Below are 19,514 nucleotides of genomic sequence, written 5' to 3'. Positions count from 1 at the left end.
GCCTTTCATTCTACAGTTCCTGTTCAAAAACGTTTGTCCTATTTTCAAATAAACAGGCAGCTCAGATACGAAGTTTAACTTGCTCAGTTGAAACAACTTTTCCTGTGTTGAAAAAAAATCTCAACATTTCTCTGGTGAAAGTTTTACACGGAGCGCGTCATCATAGAGATTCATTACTTGACCATAATATAAATCATAATGATTTTTAAGCGGGCCATTACTATGTTCAGGTCCGAGATTCAACTGTTTAATATAATTTTAGTAAGACAAAATGAGTCATCAACTGACTTTTCTATGAACATGAGTTTTGTTAATTCGATTTGCGGTCTGGACATAGACAAATTGTGTCTGCCCTGGTTATGGGCATATTAAAATGCCGCCTGTTTTTGATATGCGCAAAAAGTACCCAAGCTTTCGCGTTTTTGTTTGCTCAAGAGCCAATTACCTTGACTCTCTCTCTTTCTCTCTCTCTCTCTCTCTCTCGTTATCTCTGTTTTGATCGTAATTAAAATACATGCGTTTTCAATATACATGCTCACTGGAGGTCAAAACTGAACTGATAATAACTGCTGATTTTATAACTATGATTGTGACGATAATAATAACTATGATTATAAATAACTATGTATATAAATAATTAATAGCTAAAAGGAATTAGAATTAGTTCAAAACTTCGAACAGTTAAACTTAAAACTTTTTACTGGTTGCTAGATTTGGGGTGCGAATGTGTAGTTTTTGATTTTGTCGCATGCACCTGAGTTTGTCATGTACTTGTCAGACATCGAATTAATTTGAATTGCGACTCTTTGAATAGCTCCACAGACCTCCACCGACCTCCAAACTCTTCTCCTGACATCACTGTCAAGCAGGATGGCTGGCGTAAGAATTGTTTATGTAGGTTCTTCAGTGTGAACGGAAGGTCTCAGAGACTGATAGGCTCGTGTCGACATCCTGAGAATTACTTCCGACATCCACTTCACGATCGAGCTGCACTTTGTTTTGTGGATACCTGCCAATTCCATGCCGATCTATACCGCTTAGATGCCTCCGCCGACCTTCACCGCTTCCACACCAAAATGTGAATGCACCAATTTATGTTATAGTTGGAGCTAGAATTGTTTTTGAGGGTATCGCCATTTTAAAATGTTCATGCATATGATCAAGTTATTCCAAGTTTTCAAAATTTGCTTTGTTCTTTGTATGTACAGTCTGATGATGAGAGAAATGTGAAACATTCTGCGCAGTGTGGGCCAATAATTCAATGAAGCTGCGAAGAAGAGGGACAGACTGGGATGTTTCTTAATATGGGCAGACTGGCAAAAGTATTTGCACTGCTATTTGTCTGGTACAGTAGTGGTTACAATTGAAGTCAATGGTACAACGCTGAAACCCACTGCGACCAAGGTCCGGGTAGAAAGTTGCTTGAGACGCTCAGAATTTTTTTAAAAACGTTTGTTATAAGAGCTGAATTTCTCTAAAACTATAATACAGTTTCGCCGAATTCACTATATTCTGATTCATAATTATATATATCAAGATGACCCATCTCGAGCAAATATGTAAAACGCCTCAGAATGCGCAGTGTTGTCTCGTTATGAACAATAAAAATCCAGCCAATAAAATTTCTTCTACTTAAATTCGGAAATACAGTGTTAGGTTACTAATCTGTCAATTATATTGCTATTCGACCAAACGGCCTGCTTTTTCCAGTCCAACTAAATCGTTCTTCAAAATTCGTTATCTATGCTTTACTCAGTAATTAATCATACTCAATTATTTTTAGAATTTAATATTTATGTCAATACTGATATTATCCTTTATGATGAATTGTCTCTTTCCTTAGGATAAAATTTTGCTTTCGGCTTAACAATTTTTCTTAATTACTGGAAAATTAATACCTCAACAATATATCACCATTGGTTTGTGAGGTTTAGTTTAGAGTTATTTAGATAGAAAGTATTTAGATTCTCTTCATGATAATTTTTAGTTCTTTTGATGATCAACGAATCTGGAAAAGCGTGCTCTTGTATAATATTTTTTGAAAAGAAAATGTCTATCATGCTCAGAGTATATACTTCTAAATCAATAAAAAACTGAACGTTGTCAAAATGACATGTCTGATAATGTCTAAATTGAAATAATCAACTTATAATATGCCAGCTTCATAAAAACCTAAGAGTTCTCGAGTAGGGTAAAACAACAGCAGTGATGATGTCGACTACCTTTAATTTATAGCAAAAAATGAGGCTGTCATGCTTTTCTCGGTAAATTGTGATCCTCCTCCAAAGATTTTTTGAACTTTTATAATGATATATTTGATATCAGCGGTCTCGCCTCTTAGTTGGTTTGTCAAAGTGGTTTGTACTATCATGGCAATGCAAGCATTTTTTTTCACCTATTACAATGAAATCAGGCTTTGTTCGCGGGGGAATTTAAGCAGGTCCCAGATATCTTAATAGACAGGGGAGTTTGCTTCCATGACACTAAAGCAGCTCTACATCTTTTCTTGCCAATACGTAGAAATAATAACTGGAAGTGATATTTTAACATGAATCATAGATTTAACATCACATCAATTCCCTAGATCCAACTGAGAAATTTTTTTTCTCAAGTTCTTTCCCGCAAACCCTGCTTTTTTTATTCTCTAATTTTTGCTATACATTCCTGAACTCTTTACTCATATCAATATTTTTTTTGATAGTTTCCGGGTGGAGGTTTGGCGGTGAATTTTCGTGAGAAATGCGGTCAAATGCAGTGGAAAAAAATTGCACCGCGTATTTCTTACATATTTTTTGCCGTGAATGCGGTGTAATGCGGTGAAATGTTTTTTTTCGCCGCAATCAGCGCTTTTCTTACAAAAATTCACCACATGCACCGCATTTCTTACAAAAATTCGCCCAAAAACCTCGACCCGTGTTGTACCAATTATGTACGTAATTAAAATCGGGGTGAAATGCAATAAGGGTGAAATAAGCGGGTGTAAGATATAGGGGTTGAACATATATATTATGGGTGTAAAATTCGGAACAATTCAGTGCTGGGCAACTAGTGAATTTTCACGGTCTAATACGATTAAATAAAACAGCATCGGATCATCTTAATTATATTCCAATCTTTATTCATCAACTACATTCTTTGCAACTTGCAACCTTAAACTAATTATCTAATAATTAGATCAACAAAAGGACAACTGAAAAATGGTTTTTTTTTCTAATTCAATTTTTTAAATTTATATACAGGAATAAACAAAGTAAAGTTTACCTTTTTAAGTTTGCTTTTTAGCTTTTTGAAGTTTATGGTGCGACAATAAGTTTTCACGAAGTTGTTAATCTTCCTTTTTTGTGAGTTTTTCTGTTACTTCACATCGACATTTGCATATATTCTGAAGACATAACGTCTCAACTGCACAGCCAATCGTATATCTCCGATACGAACTCAGTCGTCTGCGACAGAAAGAGTTGCAGTCTGTCTTTTGTTCACACCACAACAGTCGACGTCCAGTACCGAAGTTTGGACGTTCAATGTGAGTGAATGCTCGATTTATCCCAGTAGGAGCAGGATAACTACATGTTTTTGTTTACAAATGGTCAACTGAACGTCAGTCAAAATAATAGTATATAATATGTTAAAATATTTGTTTTTGAAATCTAATAATAGTTTGCTTTAACATTATAATGAGCCACCAAAACAATTTCAAAAATGTATCAACGGGAAATTATAAACAAAATTTGATTTCAAACCGAAATTCTTATATTATAGAGAGTTGATCATTTCTAATTGTTCATTAGTGCTAGATTGGAACCAGAATCTCTTACTTGCGAGCATAGTGTGACAACTCTCTAGTCATAAATAAGAATGTTATCTTGTAAGATTTTTGTGCAAAAGTTATCATTTCTGATCTTGCGAGACAAAAGCTAATCTTGTATGAATAAAAATTTTGGAAATATAAAAGGTTGTGTTGAAAGACGGAAATTTATCTTCCAAGATTTTTCATGGCAAAAATTAAGCTCGCAAGATCCTTGCAAGTTCATTCTGATCAAGCTGTGTTCTGGTTCGATGAATTTTAGAATTTATACCATCGTTTCTTGCAGAAACTGTTCAAGAGTGAGCTGCCCTAATTGAATAACCCGTAAATTGATATAAATTTTACAAAAAATACAAATCGGCTTCGACTCGGCAACCTTGATGAAATTGGTAAGTAATATCATGAAATTATTCAGCTCCATTATCTACAATTCAGGGCAAAATATTGTGCCCTATTGCAAATCTTCTGGGTCCGATTTAAATGATTTTGATTAAATTTTCAGAAAAAAACATAATATTGAATGATTTTAAACTCGCTTTTACTTTACCAAAATTTTTAGCATAATTTCGGTAAAGACCGAATTTCGGCTACAAACCAAATTTCTGACCTGGATAAAGTTCAAACTTTTATTATAACTTTTTTTGGACTTCTTTGTGTTGTTTAATGTTATATTGTTACTATTATTTTGTTCATTTTTACTCAAAGAATATATTTTTTCGATACAAAAAGTTATTTGAACTATCATAGACATGTTAAGTTTTGTACCATAGTTTGCGTATTTGGGAGAAAAAGTTCATCTTGCAAGATTTTTCAAGACCAGGCAAGGAAGTGCATCGTTTTGTAAGATTCTGGAAGAATTTTACAGGATCTTGCATGGTATCTTTTTTTTACTAGGACTGTCTCAGCAATTGGAATTTATCAAATATACGGATATTTCATGTAACCCTTTTTTGGTTCCTTCCTGCTCTGCAAGGCATCTTCTTCTAGGAAAAGAAACCGGTGAAAAATTAAAGCGTCTTGACAAGCAATGTCAAGTTTATTTTATGTAAAATTTACTTATAGTTAAGTTCTGAGCTTTCTATCAATTTTGATAACGTCAATACGAGCATGAAAAATTATATAATAAATTTTATAAAATAACTGATTATAATGTCCCAGGCTTACCAACAAGAGTGTTTCATTACTGAGCGTGCGTATCTTCGTTTTAATTTGTAAAACCAGTACTGAAACAGCTTGTTTACATCAAAAAGTAGGCCATTATGTCCAGGAAAAAAAAACTTCAGGTTAAAATCAGAAGTAGAACTTTACTCTGAAAAAGACCCTGATCAGTGTAGATTTTTACATGAACAGAATCTGTAAAATTATAAAAAAGTTTATATACAGTCTTTGGATTTACAATGATTCAGTACTGCAATGCTCTGGGTGGTAGGCCCGGGATGTAAGAGCAGTGAAAATTGAATTGGTTGGAAGATTAGATTAATAATTAATTTATCATTTGTGTGAGATATTCCCTCACTGCATATCTAGTAAGAATGGCAACTCGCAAGAATTAGATAAAGATAAGTGTGTTAGATATTCAATAGACCCGGAATTAGTACCAAGAAAGGATCTTAATAACCATTAAAAAATCTAAATGACTCCTAGTAACCATTCAATGTCGTAATTAATTTTTTTGGAGTCTTATAGATTTTAAATACATCATTGACTAATAATCCCAAAAAAATAAGAGGGAAAACTCAAATTGTGGAAACAGACAAAAAAACGTTGCTCCTGAGGTAAATTTAAAATTATGATAACTTAACTACTTGACTATCTTAGTTATCCTAATAGGAGAATTTTGAGTTTCACATGCCAATAATGCCATGTTACACTGCATTAGGTAGTCAGGAAATGAAGAAATCTTTACGCTACATTAGAATGAACAAATATTTACAAAAAAGATTTTGTCTAAAAAATTTTGAATATCTATGGTCCATAATAGATTTTATCCCAACGACATTAATGCGTCGCGTGTTGTATTTTTTCAACAAATTTTTTTTAAATAGATTTCGGTCTCTTTTTGAAAACGTATTAGATCTGAGAGAAATTGTTGCAAGAATTTGAAAAAGTGAAGCCAGAGGCCTCAACGGACAAAACAATGTTGTTTTTTGATGTCCATAGATGTCGTTCTATTAATGGTTAACGTACATGACAAAATTGTTCATTTTTATTGGTAGTTAGTTTTCATTGGACAACAGCAGCAAATCTAAATGTGGCAGAGAAGTAGGAAGAAATTGGCATAATGGTTCTTAGCTTTATGATCTCAGCTTAATGATTCTCAATTATTCAAATACAATATAGGTGTTTTAGTTACCATGTAAAGATCATATAAAAATCGCACCAAATTTTACTAGATTAAAGGTTGGCCCATTACAAGCGTCTGCCAGTATCAAAATTTTTAATGAATTCACTCTTCGTCGAAGCTGATTTTCCAATTTTGTATCTTAGTGATTTGTTTAAGTGACATGTACTTAACCCTTTAGATTGGTCTTTAAGTTCTACTCGCTTTTTTGAAAGTTACTTTTTTTCGGTTATATGTGCATATGTTAAGAAAAATTTGTAAGCAGAATTCCTCAGAGGAAGGTCATTCTGAAGTCGTTCACGCCTGAAGTGGGCACTGAAGTGGTGCCAGTCACTCATCAGTTTGTCGTACTTTGCGTGAAGATCGCCGTCTAGATCACAGGTGACCAGCATTAAAAGTCCGGTGATTATGATTATTTTCAGATCAAAATCGTTCATGTTCATACTGATAATTTAAAGCAAGTGTCGGTCAAAAATTTAAATTTCGAAAATATCAAGATTTCGAGTGCAATTCAATGTCAGCCTGAATCTCAGTCAAAATGATCAAACTATCAAAATCTGATACTAAAATTAATTTATCCTCTAATTGATATTTTGGAAATTAGACAACAACATTTCAGCAGTAAATAACATCAGTTATTAAAGAACAAGTGTTCATGTCGGCATTTAACAAGTGAAATTAATACGAGTGGATATGATAAACACTATTGAACTTTACTGGCTTCTTTAAAAGGGCAAAATATCCAATTCATAAAATTCACATCAAAAACTTCTTGTGAACAATTCTTTTTGTTTTCTTTCGGTTATGTGAATAAAACAATTATGCATCGATTTTGCTCTAATGTTTTGTACGGTCTAGTAAATTTTGTTGTGGGAAAAATTTGATAGATTTATGGTCATAGTTAATTTTATCTGAGTTGGGCATACCCCGGTCACCACTTCTTAGTAGTCATACAAGGATCATAAATGATATTAGTACGATCCTTGTATGACTACTAAGAAGTCATAAATGGCTACTAGGAAATCATATATGAAGCTTGTATGACTACAAAGAAATCATATATGATCCTAGTATGAATACCAAGAATCATACATCTAATTTTCATAAAAATTTAATCATTTAAGTCTTTAAAAATTTCATTCGGCAAGGCCTCACTTTTGTGATTCCCGGCATCACTTTGTGATCCGCCAAAAGACCCAAACGTATAATATCATTTGCAAAGTTTGGTACTCAATAAGAGAGTAAATCCAAATAGATAAATAAAGTTCTGATATTCTCTGAAGTCAGCTTATACATATAAATGCTCATTTAATAAAAATTTTTGAAAAAATTCTTGCAGATAACCTAAAATTCGATTTCTGAATATATTTAAGTTGGAAAGTTATTCTTTTAGCCCACACAAATAATCAAATGTGGAATGCAAATGCGATATAATAAATTATTTTGTCCTCTGACTACGATTTTGAGAGAATTGGTGAAAAACTAGCAATGACGTCTTGTTAAACCTGCTCTGAATTGCGGTCCAAACAATTTTTTTGTAGAAAAATGAGTGCTTTCGTCAATAAGCTTTTTTGAAATTCTTTTTGGTATTCACTAAAATTATAACTGTGTCTCGGTTACAAAACATCCGGTTACTTGATTTCTTTTGATATGCGTTTTTAGCACATGACAGAAGGATGGCATTTAATTTTTATAAACAACAATATTGTTCGTCTTGAGCTATCATCTGTTTAGAATATCATAAATCGTTTGAATGCAATCCAGATCTGTTTTAACCCTTTTTTGTTTTGATTAATAATTTCATCATTGAAATTTTGGGGCGTTGACTTTTATATCGGGGGAACTTTATGACGTCTATGGCCGATCGATATCTTTCGTGTAGCGATATAAAAGCGGTATCAATAAAAACCTCTTCGAAAATTTAATCGATTATTGAAGAAAATTTTTTGTATTCCCTTTTTCTGAAGATAAAGTTTTTACGCAAACGATAGGCCGCCAAAATCTCCTTGTAAGAACCGATTGTGTTGCCCATCAGTCTATAATACTTTCTAAACGAAAAAGTTGAATTTTTTTCGAGAGAAAAAAGTTGACTTCTTCAATAAAACTGTCATCTGTACGTAGCTATTGGTTCACTGTTTTGTTTTAATGTTTTGCTTAGTAACGATTCGAATAATTTTGAATGAAGGCAAATGTATTCAACACATGGTAACAATTTTTTTTGATTTAGGTTGTTTTTCTTAAAAAAAGCGATGACACAAGAAAAATAAAAGTCTTTATTTTCACATCTTGTCTATTTTTCCCTAATTTCTTGAACCTTAGAAACGCCTGCAATCATAATAAGGCTCGACTAATTTTTTCACCAAATTTATTCTCTTGTTAGGATGAAACTGTTTCTAGCTGTTTTCAATGAGGCAGTAATAAATCTATATATTTTTGCACTTTTTTGTTATCCATATAAAATTATTTTGTTGTTTTGTGTTTGCTCGATGTACTGGATCCCAGTTGTTTCTAACGCTCTTTTCTAATCGAACAGTTTTCATAAATTTTCAGGCTACGCTTCTTATTGACACAGTTTTGGACCATTTGATATGAACGCGTATTGTTTCAGACTGCTTATTAAATGGATTGAAGGATTTCCAGTACCAGCAACAATTTGGAATTCCTTGATTGTAATTGGATTCAAAAATGTTCAGCCAATTGTTGATCTTTTTCTAATGAAGCATAAGTAAATAGGGACTTAGAACTTTCAGTTTTCGTGACTTTAATGACTTTTTTTATAAAAAATATTATAGTCAAAATTTTTGAAATTTTGTTCTTATGGTAGTGTTTGCCGTTCGTTTCGTTAAAAATTTCATTGGTTTTTTATAGAAGCATATGTGAATCTCATAATGGTTTCAAAAATTAAAATTTCATTTTCTTAACTTTGAGACAATTTGTTTTCGAAGGAGAGAAGGAATTTTTAAACTTTGCCATATTTGTCATCAATTTTGTCCTAATTAGCCTCATTAATAAAAATTCTCATCGGCGATCTTTCTCGGCCTAGTTGAGAGCATCTTGAAAATAAAATTTAAAAAATGAATCTAATGCGCTCCCTATTGGGATAAATCTTGTTTTAGGATAAATCTTACAGTTTCATATAACCCAATCGGATCGTCCAAATCAAACTGATTCCAAGGCAAACAAAAAAAACAACACAATCAACAGCACAGAAATACACAAAAAATTGCTGCAACACATTTGAGAAACAACAATCTCGTTAGGAGTCAAAAACATCCAATATCCAATTGCAATGCAATCAGACAAGGAGAGAACTCATTCCTAACATTTCATTAGATCCTAATTAAGACAAAATTGATACACCAGTCTCTTCCAAAATTCACTTGCAAGTTAACCATTCGAAATGGACCCGGGGTGACAAGCGATATAGTACCACAAATCAAAACTATATTAACAGTTGTATGGCATTAGATTTTTTAAACTTGTTTTAGATTTTACTAGGCCAAATTTTCACTCTCATTACATACCAACGGTCACACTTATATTCTCTTTAGTAAAGAGTTGTAAAACCGAAACAAAATAGCCCAGCAAAAAATTGAGATCTAGCGCATTTCGCCACTTAGAACATTGTTATCAATCAAATGCCAAGTTTAAACCTTGATTTAGAGAAAGCAGTGCGTGATCAAAAAATCTTACAAGGTAGCGTCCAATGTTAGAGGGTTGAGAGAGAACAACTTTATCTTAATTGTGCATAATATAAGCTTGACATAGCTTAACAAGAAGTTCTACTTGTTCAACGTAGACTTGGCTAGAGAAATGAAGCCTTGAGGAACAAGAAGGAACGTGAGAACGGGTTATAAGAGATGCCCAAGTTCGAGAGCGTAAGATCAGTTGGTTTAAATGGGTAGCAGACTAGGCTAGCAAGTCCATATTCTGGTCCATTTTTACAGTAGTTGCACCTGTTTAGAACCCCTAACAAAAATGATACGAAAACAACCTGCTTGACACGAGCAGCTTATGATAAGACTTTGTTTATACATAAGTTAATTTCTAAAATTTAGCTCAAACTATTTTACACAAGATTATGTGCACATTTAAAAATTCCCAGAGCAGCTAAAGTTATCAACGGATAAAAGTCCTTCATTTTTTCACTGCTGATTGAGCAGCATAAAAATAAAAAATGTTAATAATGTTAAATTATTGTATTTTAGAGTTGAGGAGAAACACAAACAAATTTAAAGTATATGAGATGATGGCCGTAAAAGCTAAGCTACCTAGTTTAATTCACAAAAAGAAATAAGAAAAAAGAAGAAAATTAAACGTAGTATGGTAAATTCCGTCATTATTTTTTTTCCGACCTATGAGAAGAGCGGGTCGGGTCAATGGTTGCCATGAAAAAACCATTCTCGGTCAGAAATGGAATGAAATAATAATGCCCGGTACATCAGTAGACTCATGTTCAATTATGGGATGCTCAATAGCGTATTTAGCCAATATATTGACATATATTTAAATTTTCATCTAATTGATGTCGCCTTAAATTACAATTTTGCTTGTTTGTCTGTCATTTATACCATAGTGAGCGAATTCTAATCTTGCAGGAATCTTGTAAAATGATTGGAAATTTGCAAATATCTTGCAATCAAGGCAAAAAAATAAATCAGGGTACAAATGTTTTAGAAAACATCTTTGAAGCAAATTTTTGTTTTGATAACAAATTACAAAATCAAATTCAGTGATAACACTTTAGGCCCGGATTCAAAATCTTGCAAGAAACTTGCAGGTTTTTGAACTCTTGAAATATCATTTCTGTATTTTTAGTAGCTAAATTTAACTAAAAACCAAATGAACAGACTATTACCCGAATTTCTTATCAGCAGACCTAAATCTATTTGATTTTTCTCCTAAACACCTTTTGAATGTTATTTTTAAAGAGAAACTAACAGTTGCAATTATTTGTTGCTGATCTTATCGGTAATTGAGGTATTTTTTTGTAGTCGTATAAATTATTCCGATCAATGTTAGGTCTAATTATCTTTCTATTGAGATTTAAGTGAACCTATTTGATACCTTCAATTTTTAGCTTTTGCTGCTAATGCCTTTGAAGTTATTTCATTCCATAAGTATCCGTGTGTTTTTGACGTTTTTTTTCATCTTTCAGTCGAGTTATAACTTAGGCTCATCTATCATAGTCAATATCAACTTTCTGGTAAATCAAACATTAACTTCGCTGATGATCTTATGTTGGATAATGTGTTTTTAATTAAGTGCAGAGGGAAAACAGGAGTCTGAGTTTTTTGGTGAGATTTTGCAAAACACACCACCAAAGTAAGTGTACAAACCGTATACTGTCGTTCACCGATCTTCATGACATCACATTAAAAGGTAAATGTTAGTGGTCTTTAGATGCTCTAACAGATGGTCTTTAGGCTTTTCTGTGCTTTTATTACTTCTTAGTCAATCACCAAACAAAAAGCATATTGTTCATTAGCAAGTAATAACGAAGCGCATAATATCTTTTGTAACATATACAAGCTATTTCCGCTAAAAAGACTTGTCATGAAAATGAATTTTGTGTGGTTGTGTGTATGGTTGTGTGTATCTGTGGGTATAAGTGTATGCGTCTGCTTGCGTGTGTGCATTTTTGTGTATGTGTGTGAATGAGTTAGTGTGTTTGTGCTGTATGTGTGATATGCGTGTGCGTTTGCGTGTGTGTTTCTGTGTGTGTTGTATGTTTTTGCGGGTGTATTTGCGGGGGTGTTAGCTTTTTTATGTGCTGTGTTTTATTTGTATTTATTTTCTAATTTGTTTTGTTTTGGAGAGAGCGTTTTGAGCCTGGTTTTTGCCTAGTACTCTGCTCATTTCTCCTAGAGCTATTTTATGTAACTCCGCCACTGTTATTTGCAAACCCGGAACAAAAAAGGAGGAGGATAGAAAAATCATGCTGGAAAAATATCAAAGTCATTTTTTTTAAATTGACTTGAGGTGATTTTCCGACATGGTATTAATTTTGCGTTCATTTTGAGCTCGAGCGTTTGTTCATTTTCAGCTCGACCAGTCGGCCCCTGCAGCCAGTTAAGAGAATGTGTATTCAAAATCTTGCAAAAAGGATTCAAAATGTTGCAAGTATCTTGCGAGCAGGACTTGAGGAGTCTTGCAAGTTGGATTCAAAACTAGCAAGAATTTTCTATGCGTCTTGCAAGAAGTATGTATTCCCTTGCAGGATAGCTTGCAAAATTCTTGACATTTTTTGAATTTCTTAATCACTGGGTTACTGATTTAATGCGGGCTAATTTGGAAAAAAAGATAGTTTCCATCTTTTCTTTTTATTTCAAAATATTATTTTTATTGACAAGAGAAAACTACTAATAACTTCAACATTGTAAAATATATAACTACAGAAACAATGATCAAAACAAACAGAAATACTTTTATTGTTTCTTATTACTAAATAGTTTCTCCATTGATATGGACTGCAGTAGATTTCGTGAACCTGTTTCTTCATATAAAAACCTATCTCACCTATAGAACAGTTTTCCATTATATCGGAAAGGAAACTTTATTGTCACCGTTGCTAATACTTCTGGAATATCAGGAATTTGTTTGGCTTATTACGAAATTCAAGTACACAAATTTCTTAAATTAGGAAAATTTTATTTCAGTACACCTATTATTGCATTGTCATATGTTGAGCAGGTCATCTATCATTTTAAAGAATATCATTAGAGAGTTTGAAAATCAGAAACAGTTCCGAGATCCCTACTGTGTTTTGTTTGTTCACAAACAACGACACTTGCATCTCTTCCTGACACATTGACCTTCAACTTCACAAAATGGGTGTTGAAGATTGTACCCACGAGAACTGATTGCTTTCTTTTCACACCATTTCATGCACATGTCATCGTGGTCACACCTAAACTGTCAAACTAAAAACTTTATACCAATTTATGGATGAAACTGGGAATTTATAACTGCAGTTGGCCAATTTTTCATTAATTTTTCAGCTTGGTTATATTCCATGACTATGGGCGGATCTAAAATTTAGTAAAAATTCAGTATTTGCAGAGCTTGATTTGCCCAATACTTAGATATACAAAATATCGTATTTCAACATAGTGAAACAACTGGAACTGAACAAACTAGAACAGCATAATTATTGAAAAAGCTAAGACTTTTATTAACATCTTTCTGCGACCATGCTCTTGTCCTATAATCCGTGAGAAAAGCGACCTCTGGACCGAAATTGGATATGATCCAAACTTTAGCTTGTTCATGTTCAGAATTTTGCAAAAAAAACTTTGAAGCAGAGGGCCCCATGCAGCCCTTTGTTCAAATAAGTCTCCCATCATAGATTGCAAAATCTTTCAAAAATCTTGCAGTTGATTATTTTTTCTGGATAGAGGGTGGCAGCTAATCGCAAAAGAAAGTATTCCGAATTATTTGGTAGCTCAAAAATGCATATTTTCATTTCTGTACGATTTTCTATGCCCTAGTCGAGGCCAAATATTTATCTTGTAAGATCTTTCAAGATTCTTGCAAAATAGTTTATCTTACAAGATCTTGCAAGAAAAAGTTTATCTTGTAAGATTCTTGAAAGAAAAAAGTTTATCTTGTAAGATCTTGTAAGATTTTTGAAGAAATTCTTGTAAGAAGATGCATCGTCTAGTAAGATTCTGCCAGAATCTTGTAAGATCTTACAAGATAAACTTTTTTCTTATGGCAACACTATTCTTGGGGTAAAAATTTTCCAAAAAAAAAACAAATATTTCACTTCTGATAAAAAATGAAAATCAAACATTCATCTAATGCGAATCAAAAATGCCTGGAGAATTATCTTTGAAACTAAATTTGAAGTCATCTTTGCTACCAAAAAATTACCGAAACATACACTACAATTTACTGCGGAACCTCTTAAAAAAGAAACCTGAAAATTTTAGACAAATAATAACATTTTCTCACAAGTTTGTTTTGCTTATCCTTTAATCAAATAGTTTTTGTTGCTATAATGGTATCTTCCTGTTGGTACTATCAGTTTACTCGTCAAGAATTTCTTACAGCAATTACATGAGGAGTTTTCAAAAATTTGGCATTTTTGGAATCTTTTATGAATTATTAAATTTGGTGGTGCTGATAACTAGGTTATTCCCAAAAAGAATAAACTCTGGTACGCTTTGAGGGATGAAACATATGATAAAAAAAAACTGGACCATCGATAAATTTTTGACTGCCATGTTCTGTGTCTTTTTAATAATTGACATATGCAGTTTGCCAGATTTCTGGATTATACTTTATTTCTGAATGAGTAGTTGTTGAAAGATTATCTCAAAGATAAAATTTAAACAAAACTTTTAAATTTAACCGTCATTGGAAAAATAGACAGTAGCGCCATTTAGCCAATTACTATCATCGTAGAAAAATTACTAGAAATGAAGTTAAATTACAGTTCAGACCAAAATAAGGACTATACAAAAATATTTATAGTTTTCGATGAATATTTTAGTTGCCTCTTGCAGAGGAAAATTTTACAAAAAATGCGCCGCAACATTGTTTTTAAGGTGCACTATTTGCATTTGGACTTAGCATTTTAGCTGAATATTTTGCCTCTCTCTTAACAGAATTACACTATTTGTAAGGCCAAAAATGTTTAAAGAGAGCAGTAGAAAAATTCATTAACAAAATTTAAATTCTTTTGTCGTCAATTTTGTTTTTATTAGCTCCATTTTTTCTTACGTTGCTGATACCAATTTTTGGTGTTTGATGATTAAACAGATTTAGCTCTGAACCGATTCAAAGTTGATCGCAGATGCTAAGCAAAAATTCTTGTTTTGAGGCTTGACATAAAGAGAAAGATGATTTGATAATTTGAACTAAGAGCCGGAAAACTCGAATGCTTCCGTTTGTGAAGCCCTGAAAACGCTCACAGAGAACCCGATTTGAGAACCCCCAGAAAATTCCGACCGGAAAAGACAATTTGGGATTTGTTTAATGAAAAATATGCCCATAAATCCAACAGAATGACATTAGATAATTATGACAAAAGTTAACTGATAGTGTGGAAAAATCCTCTTCAGATAAAGAAATTGCGGTTTCTGTTATTGCAAGGCCATAAATTTTTCACTATGTCAGACAATTGGTAATATTTTTAATTTATCTGTGATAGTTATTTCTCACAAATGACATTCCGCGTTAGTTATCCTATTGCTGTGCGAACAGCATCAGAATATGCACCGGAAAATATAATTGATCAAAATTTTGCAACAATTAAGTTCGGAAAAAAATTAAATTTCAAGCTTAGCTTTACCTATAATAAATTTGTTGTCTCCTGTCCTAATGACAAATCATTGAGTGCTAAGTTATTGTCTCCGAGAGGTCCCATCAGTGACTATGCTGGGAATAATAGTTGCAATGAACTTGTTTCCATGTTTTTTTGCAATGTTTGCCAACTATTGAAACTGTTTAATGCAGATTCGCCTTTCGATCAAAAAAGTGTGACAAAAAATGAAAAAATGGTTTGAGAAAAGCATTGGATTAAGCAGATGCGTTGTTCAAGTTATAGCAATTTAGTGCACTACTCGCATTCGAATAAAAAAGTCAAACACTTTGCAAAATTTAAAGAAAGAACAAACACAGATTAATTTAGAAAAAGAATTAAATGTGATTCAAATTTGTTCTTTCAAAGGTTGTCTTGTAAGCAAAACATCAACATACTCTGTAATTAATAGTTTGTGAAGACAACGCAATCTTTGTTTTCAGTTGAAACGTATGCATTAAGACGGATTGATACTCTTGGCAACAGACAACAGACAATCTTTTTTAGAGAAGTGATTCCTACAAGTATTCACTTTGATTCCAACAAAAACATGATTCCCCAAAACGATTATCGTGAAAAAAACTTTTTTTTTAAAGAAAACTGTTTTTTTAGAATCGCAACAAATGTTAATGTTTATCCGGAAAAACATAATTCCAAGAATACCTTATTTATACATATAAAAAACAGTTTTCTGAGGAAGCGATCTCATTTTCTGAAAGTGATCATCTCTACAAATATATACGGTGATTCCAAAAAACATAGCTCAAAAAGTTAAATTTTTTTCGGGAAAGCGATCTCTTTTGTTGAGGGTGATCATCCCAAAAACTATTTAGGTTGATTCGGAAAAAACATGATTCCAAAAAACCATATTATTCAAAAAAATATTTTTTGAGAAACCGATATCCTTTTTTGAAAGTGATCATCCCTATAAGTGTATACAAAAAAAAACATGATTCCCCAAAACGTAAAAAAAACTTTTTTTGGAATCGATGATTGCAGCAAATGTTAATGTTTATCCGGAAAAACATAATTCCAAGAATACCTTAATTATATATAAAAAAATTAGTTTTCTGAGGAAGCGATCTCATTTTCTGAAAGTGATCATCTCTACAAATATATACGGTGATTCCAAAAAAAAATAGCTCAAAAAATTAAATTTTTTTTTGGGAAAGCGATCTCTTGTTGAAGGTGATCATCCCAAAAACTATTTAAGTTGATTCGGAAAAAAAACATGTGATTCCAAAAAACCATATTATTCAGAAAAAATATTTTGAGAAACCGATATCCTTTTTTGAAAGTGATCATCCCTATAAGTGTATACAAAAAAAACATGATTCCCCAAAACGTAAAGAAAACTTTTTTTTGGAATCGATGATTGCAGCAAATGTTAATGTTTATCCGGAAAAACATAATTCCAAGAATACCTTAATTATATATAAAAAAATTAGTTTTCTGAGGAAGCGATCTCATTTTCTGAAAGTGATCATCTCTACAAATATATACGGTGATTCCAAAAAAACATAGCTCAAAAAATTAAATTTTTTTTCGGGAAAGCGATCTCTTGTTGAAGGTGATCATCCCAAAAACTATTTAAGTTGATTCGGAAAAAAAAACATGTGATTCCAAAAAACCATATTATTCAGAAAAAATATTTTGAGAAAGCGATCTCTTTTTTTGAAAGTGATCATCCCTATAAGTGTATACGGTGATTCCAAAAACCATGGTTCCAAAATGATTACATTGCATGCGTTTCTAACCAAAAAAAATAGTATTAAAATCGCAGATTTGGAGTTTTTCAAATATCTTATTTTGTAAATGCATCTTGATTCAAAAACCATGCCCATAATTTCGCCATAGGAATATATGAAGAGCTTTTCATTTGCAATGACTCAGAAATGAACTAAATGGTTTTTTTCCAAGCGCATCAAAAATTATTTCAATGTTTGTCACCCCTACTAGTTTAACCCCTATCATTTAACCCCAATTTTCCATCTCTCTATCAATTCAGCCGGTTTTTAGTTCTTTATATAATTGGCAGTTATAGTTATAAAAATTAGAAATACGTAGGGTTCGGGTTCAATTTTTACTGCTTATACATAAAATATGTTCGCTGTAATTACATATTGGGGTTAAACGATGTTGCAGTGAAATTACATGGTAATAAATATGTCGGGTTAAATGAATCGGTGTAATGCTCTCTGGTATAATAACTGTTAATAAAAAATATTGGTCAAAATTAATTCTAGCCTTTTATTTTACAAATGTACTCAAATTATATCAATTGGTTTACCTGAATAAAAGATTTCTCCGAGAGTTTCTCGAACCCCAGTCCCGATATCGTAAAGGTCGTTCGCCGAGCATCCGTTCGGATTCGGATACCCAACTAGGTACAGAGGGAGGCGGAAGTGCTGATTGTATCTGCTTTGAAATATCCCAATCTATGTCAATTATTTTGAGATGTCTGCCACTTTCGTCGTCAAGTTCGGATCCGATCGGATAAACTCGAGACGCGCAAATTAAAAGTAAAAGGAAAAATTTTGCAAACGCTGTCATAACCTTGCCAATTTTGAATAATAGCTTCAGGAAAAGATAAATAAACTTCAAACAGTTATCCATGTTGACAAAAACAATAAACAAAAAGTTAATATAGCTTAAAAAGTATCGAATAAAAAATTTGATGTGAGAAAATTGCTTTCGTTGAGATTAAGACTCAATAAATTTACCTGACTGGTAGTTTGTTTTGCGTCGGATTGTTTATGCTTTGGTAATAAATAGGATAATTAAAAATCAAGTTCATATTGGGTTTATTTAAAGTGTAGAAAAGTGTAGCTGAACTTATCGAGAAACTGTAATTTCATATTGACTGAAACTCAGGTTGATAACAATCTATTTTGAGGGCATATTCGAGGGAATTGAACTTGAGTGAACTTGCGTTTGTTTGAACAGAATTTATAGTCACTGAGGCGGGTTCGGTTAAGGGCAAATGAAATAATATGACGTTGGGTTATTTTTAGCATTTACCATTGCTTGAGAAAAGCAGGCAGAATGCAATTTAGTGCATTTAACACGAACTGAGTTGCTTTCATACCAGAACGGGAAGAACCGAAGTATTGATTGTATTTTTATGTACACAACAACTCCAGTTTACCGTCTGCAAATTCTCCAATGACGTTCTAAAATTGATAATCAAATTGAGAAAGGTAAAATATGTAAATCTATACATGTATAATTTATATGACTTTCCGGTTATCATGCATGGACCATATATGTCTTTCTTGATTACATGGCATTTTACCCAATGCCAAAATACCCAACGCCAATACACAATTTATCCCCTTTGATACTTTCGGTCACTAATCCGATAACATAAGTAGCTGTTGGTATTACAACCCTTTTATTATCAGACTTAAGTGGATAATTTGATGATGGTCTCATGATCGGTTGTGATTGTTCATCACAAGTTCCACGGGCTGCCGAGTTATGGTGCCCAATGAACAACTCTCAGATTTAAAATTTGATTAAGAAATAAAAGGTTACAAGTTGTGTCACTTGGTCATCATTCAGCTAAGAAGTCTATCTGATAAATTTAACAAAGGTGTAAAGTACTGGACATTTTTTCAATTTTTTGCCACATTGGATATTTTGACATCGGGAATATTGTCCAGACACCAATTTCTTTGCAATCATAACGGGGCAATACCTAATATGCGGAAGAGCTAAAGTAATCGAATGATGATCTCCAGAAGAAGCTGTAAATTTCTCTATTAAAAAGTCATTAATTTATTAAAAATAATCATTGATATCTCAAAATCTTGATAAATTTAGCCAGCATGTATTCAGTTAGCATTTTGCAAATTTAGTCTGCTTTACAATTTATTTATTCAGAAAATCAATATTACAGTATTGTATGACGCACAGGTTTAAGCCTCGACTTATGAAAAGAGTCCAAAACTCTCTTAAGAGGGTTCTTTATTGGCTAAGATAACGCGTCCGAGATTCGAACATAAAGTCAGGCCAAACTTTTTTCATGCGTCGAGCAAAAATTTTTTTGCAGGTCTGCT

The 19,514-nt window shown here is 32.6% G+C and overlaps 1 long non-coding RNA gene across 1 annotated transcript; it reads right to left on the bottom strand.

Annotated features, from left to right (window-relative positions):
- Nucleotides 1-12,480: 12,480 nt before the first annotated feature.
- LOC142351112 (uncharacterized) lies at nt 12,481-18,622 on the bottom strand. The gene is made up of 2 exons (XR_012760943.1): nt 17,744-18,622; nt 12,481-13,056 (listed from the first exon to the last, which is right to left on the bottom strand). It is a non-coding gene; the product is annotated as an uncharacterized LOC142351112 (long non-coding RNA).
- Nucleotides 18,623-19,514: the final 892 nt, after the last annotated feature.

The sequence above is a fragment of the Convolutriloba macropyga genome, chromosome 12 (assembly GCF_964194025.1).
Source record: "Convolutriloba macropyga chromosome 12, txConMacr16.3, whole genome shotgun sequence".
Classification (NCBI taxonomy): Eukaryota; Metazoa; Xenacoelomorpha; order Acoela; family Convolutidae; genus Convolutriloba; species Convolutriloba macropyga.
The sequence above is the reverse complement of the archived record's forward strand: the minus strand, read 5'-3'. Positions and strand labels throughout refer to the sequence as shown.